The following is a 5,565-nucleotide window of genomic DNA, read 5'->3' as shown; positions in this document are numbered from 1 at the left end:
GAAAAAGAAAATGAATAAAAATCAAAGCAAAATTAGAAAAATAAGACTGACTAATTTGAAAACTCTTGAGTAGAAAAGAAAACAGTCAAAACAATTTGCAGGGTACCTATATGTCAAAAAATGTGATGTAAGATATCTATAAGAAATTCCTATATCACAACAACTGAAGAGCTGGAATGAAAAGAAAATGAGGTTGAATAGACTCTTCTCAAGCTATACTAACAGTGAAAAGAAAACCATTGCCTCAAATCTTAAGAACAATGTACACAGAACTGGCAGTGAAATATCATTTCTCTAAATGTAATGGCCAGTATCAAAAGATCTACGGTGGAGTATTATGCAGATCACAGAGGAAGGCAATAAAGTGGTTTGCTATCAGATGGATAAACTTCAAGATCATTATGCTTTATTTTAGACCATTCACAAAGGATAAAATACTATCTGATTCCATTTCTATGAAGTAAATGAGCAAGACCCATGGAGAGAGAAAGTGGAAATATGGTTGCCAATGCAATTTATTTTCTTAGAACAGGAAGGAATTGTTTTTTGTGGGTATAAATCTTCCATTTTATCAAATTAAATGTTCTGGATATGTAGTACATGGTAGGCTAAATAAGCTGCGTACTGGAATGCATAATAAAAATGGTTAAAATAATGTGCTGATTGTGTTGCACTTTTACTACATTTTAAGAAGTAAACAAGAGAAACAGACAAAACAAACAAAATTATACTTCTTGACAAAGAGAGATTGGTGCACTATTGAGAATTTTTATCTAAGGTAAATGTTCAATGCTCTTTTCAGAATTTTGTTTATAGTAATAATTGAACAAAGTCATCATCCTTCATAACTAAGCATCTAGTTCTGAACATTGTAAGCTGCTAGTACAATATTTCCTGTCTTATTAGAGGACTGGTTCTCATTGTACAAGAAGCAGAGGAAAGTACACAGGAAAAATGAACAATAAATAGTTTACCATCTGGAGGCACTACCACCAAAATTATACATCTGACTCAGAAAAAAATAGCCTTCAAGCAAATACTGAATATTTTATACTCACAGGTTCATGCTGCATGATTAAATTTTTTTTTTACTTTTTATTTTATTATTTAAATTTTAAATAGCTTGTTTCACATGTCAATGCCAGTTCCCTCTTCCTCCCCTCTCCCGCACACCCCCACCATCTCCCCCAGCCTCCCACCCTATCACCACATCCTTCCACATAGGGGATATCTAGAGTCTGTCATTTCACTCATGGCAGGGTCCAGGCACTCCCCTAAGAGTCCAGGCTGAGAGAGCATCCCTCTTTGTGTTATGGACACACAATATCTATTTCTATGCCAGGGATAAACATTGATCCACAGCCCAGGACCCCATAGGTTGCCCAGGCTTCCTCACTGACTCTCACATTCAGGGGGTCTGGATTAGTCCCATGCTGACTTCCCAGCCGTCGGTCTGGGGTCCAAGAGCTCTCCCCTGTTCAGATCAGCTGTCTCTGCTGGTTTTTCCAGCACATTCTTTGCCAATTTGCTCACCAATCCTCTCTGTCACTGGGTTCCTTGGGTTCAGTTCAGTGTTTAACTGTGGTTGTTTGCCTCTGCTTCCATCAATCACTGGATGAAGGCTCCAGGATGGTTATAGACATCAAGTTCATTATCAGGAATGGGCATTTAAGGTGGTCTCTCCCCTATTGCTTAGCCTGCCAGTTGGTGTCATCCCTTTTATCACTAGATGTCTCACTGGTGCCAGATCTGTCTTCTAACCTATGATTCCCTCTTCCCCCTAATATACCCCACACTCAAACTTCTTGTTCTCCCATGAACTACTCTCTCTTCCTCTTTTCCCCCTCTCTTCTTCCCAGCTCCCACCCCCCCCATGTTCCCAATCTGTTAACAAGATCTTGCCTCATTCCTCTTCTCTGGGGTGCCATGCATGACTCTCTGATGTTTCCCAGACTCTCTGTCAGTTGAAGTGCAGACTGTTACTATCCTGATCCATGTCTAAAATCCATATATGAGTAAGGACATACCATGTTTGTTTTTTTGTGACTGGGTTACCTCACTCAGGATGGTTTCTTCTAGTGCCATCATTTACCTGCGAATTTCAAGATTCCATTGTTTCTTTCTGCTGAGCAATACTCCATTGTGTAAATGTACCACATTTTCTCTATCCACTCTTCAGTTGAGGTGCATCTAGATTGCTTCCAGGTTCTGGCTATTACAAATAATGCTGCTATGAACATAGTGGAGCAGATGTCCTTGTTGTATGAATTTGCCTCTTTTGGATATATGCTTAAGAGTGGAAATGCTAGATCTTGTGGTAGATTGATTCCCATTTTCCCGAGGACACTCCATACTGATTTCCAAAGTGGCTGTATGAGTTGGCATTCCCACCAGCAGTGGAGGAGTGTTCCCCTCTATCCACATCCTCTCCAGCATAAATTGTCTTTGGTGTTTTTGATTTTAGCCATTCTGACAGGAGTAAGATGGTATCTCAAAGTTGTTTTGATTTGCATTTACCTGATGGCTAAGGATTTTGAACACTTTCTTAAGTGTCTCTTGGCCATTTTAGCCTCCTCTATTGAGAGTTCTCTATTTAGTTCTGTGCCCCACCTTTTAATTGGATCCTTTGGTGTTTTGGAGACTTGCTGCTTGAGTTCTTTGTAAATTTTGGAGACCAGCCTTCTGTCAGATGTGGGGTTAGTGAATATCTTTTCCCATTCTGTGGACTGCCTTTTTGTCTTGTTGACTGTGTCCTTTGCCTTCCAGAAGCTTTTTAGTTTCATGAGGTCCCATTTGTTAATTGTTGATCTCAGTGTCTGTGCCACTGGTGTTATGTTCAGGAAGTGGTCTCCTGTACCAACTCTGAAGACGATCTCCCACTTTCTCTTCTAAGAGTTTCAGTGTGGTTGGATTTATGTTGAGATCTTTAATTTTGTACAATGCGATAGATATGGATCTATCTGCAGTCTTCTGCATACCAATACCCAGTTATGCCAGCACCATTTGTTGAAGATGCTTTCTTTTTTCCATTGTATATTTTTAGCTTCTTTGTCAAAGGTCAGATGTTCATACATGTGTGGGTTAAAATCAGGGTTTTCAATTAGATTCCATTGGTCTACCTGTCTATTTTTGTGCCAGTATCCAGCTGTATTCAGGACTGAAGCTGGGGACACTGACACTGAAGCTGAAGCTGAAGCTTGGGTCACTGGATTTGGGGCCTGGAAGGGCTGATGCCTTTCCTTTGTGGGTGGGTCTTCTGGATGCCAGGAGCAGGCCCCAGGAAAATTGAGGGGATGGGTGTTGGGCGGCGATGGGGAGTGCCCCCCCCAGACCCAAGCTCACCTGAATCTTGGATCACCAGAGGTTGATTAACATTCTTTTATTTGAATTTTTATTTAAATTAGAAACATGCATGCTTCAAATGTTAATCCCAGCTCCCTCACCTTGTCCCTCCACCAGCTTCACCCCACCCACCCCCACCCCCAGCCCAATCCCCATATCATTCCCTAGAGAGGGTGAGGCTCTCCTTGGGGGGATCTCCAGAGTCTGTTTTTTCATCCAGGCCAGGACCTAGGCCCTTCCCCATGTGTCCAGGCTGAGAGAGCATGACCTCCATGTGGAATGGGCTTCCAAAGTTCATTCATATGCAATGGTGAACACTAATCTATTACCCAAGGCCCCAGAGATTTCTGAGGCCTCCTCACTGACACTGCATTCATTGAGTCCCTATTAGTCCCCTGTTGGCCTCTTAGCCATCAGTCTGGGGTTCAAAAGCTCCCACCTTGTCCAATCAGCTGTCTTTGTCGGTTTCATCAGCACAGTCTTAACCCCTTTACTCATCACTCCTTTATCTCTGTCACTGGATTCCAGGGGGGTCAGTTAAGTGTTTAGCTGTGCGTATCTGTCTCTGCTTCTATCAGTCACTGGATGAAGGTTCTGGGATGTCACATAAGGTATGATTAAAATTCTTAAACCATAGTCTCTGAATTCCATGAAATTATGTTCTGCCAACATGACTGAATACATCGATATGGCATTGAAAATATTAATTAGATGATAAAACCTCAATAAGAAATCACACATGAATATTATTAACAAGATGACTGAGGAAGATGCAATATTGAGCAAGAAGGGAAAATTTTGGGCTAATACTACAGAAGGGAATGAACAAAACTCCTTTGCAGGAAATGGTACTTGTGGTAAATCTCAAAGAATGATCAGAAGTGACACAAGAAAACAAATTAGGACATGTTATTCCATCAGATAATGTAATATCTCAAAAAATCCTGTCTGGAGTGGTCTCACTACAGAGGTTTCAAGGAACAGCAATCATGATAGAAAATGAGGTAAAAAGATTAGTTTGTCTACAACCTTGTTGGACATGCTATGGATAAGTATAGTCCATTGCCACCAAGGTATGAAATGCACAGGACCAGAATCATGGGATGTTGTCTTTATGTCTTTGTGAAGGACTAATCTGAGGGAGACAGTGGTTAAGGAAATCTATCTGTATAAGAAGATGAATTTCTACATGCAACACAATGATAGGAGACTGATAGGATTTGCACATTCCATGTCATATTTTAGCAGGTAGTTAAATGTACTTGTACACTAGTGATGAAATTAAAAAAAAGATTCTATGACTTTTAGAAAAGGAGCCAGGATTCTATTCCCTCAGTGAGCTAGGATTAGTATGTAGGTATGCCTGGCTGCCACTTCTCAGAATTGTCAGACTTCAGGGCAGTTTATGTTTCTCTTGCAAAACCATTTCTTTTGTTTTTATATCATCCAAATATTGCATGTTAAAATAATCTTTTTAGGCATCAAGGATGAAATATGTTCAAATTATAATTTTCATCATGAAAGAGCTCAAGAGAGGCAAATGGGAAGACAAATGATTACAATATCACATGGCAGGTATAAACCTTCAGATATATAAACACAGCTGTAGAAATAAAAGCCTTTAACTAAATATTCTGTTTTGTTCAAATTCTTTAGAAATTAAAGGGATATTTTTATTACTTAGATTTTAAGCTCCAGGAATGTACCTAATTTCTTGATTTATTCTAGAATTGTTGTTGCATGGCTACAATACATTAAACTCTTTGTAAGGAACATTTTCATTCTTTGAAAGTTTCATAAATTTGTTCAATGTGTATTGATCAAAACCTTACATTACCTCTTTCCAACTCCCTTAGTGCCTCTGCACCTCATCTCCTTAATTTTATTTTTTGTTGTGTACAGAAGCTGGACAGAGGGTACAGCATGTATGCCAAGGATACCGACTATAAGCAATCTTGTGTGTCCCCATCAAAGTAAAGAAAAAGAAGGAAGGGAGGAAGGTGTCAGTTAAGAGAATTTATGCTGAGTCTTCTTTCCTCTATCATGTATTTATAGGGCAGAGGGTATATAAATGGTTTTCTGACATAATAAGCAAAGGATTTGTTTATTTGGGGTCATAACCCTTTTCACACCAGTGTTTTATGGCCCTGAAAACTATTGCTGATAAGTCAAAGCTCTTGCTGAGTGTTCCCTTCTCCTTTAGAGTTATATTAGAGTTAATTA

Source organism: Mesocricetus auratus, unplaced genomic scaffold (assembly GCF_017639785.1).
Source record: "Mesocricetus auratus isolate SY011 unplaced genomic scaffold, BCM_Maur_2.0 Super-Scaffold_4256, whole genome shotgun sequence".
Classification (NCBI taxonomy): Eukaryota; Metazoa; Chordata; class Mammalia; order Rodentia; family Cricetidae; genus Mesocricetus; species Mesocricetus auratus.
The sequence above is the reverse complement of the archived record's forward strand: the minus strand, read 5'-3'. Positions refer to the sequence as shown.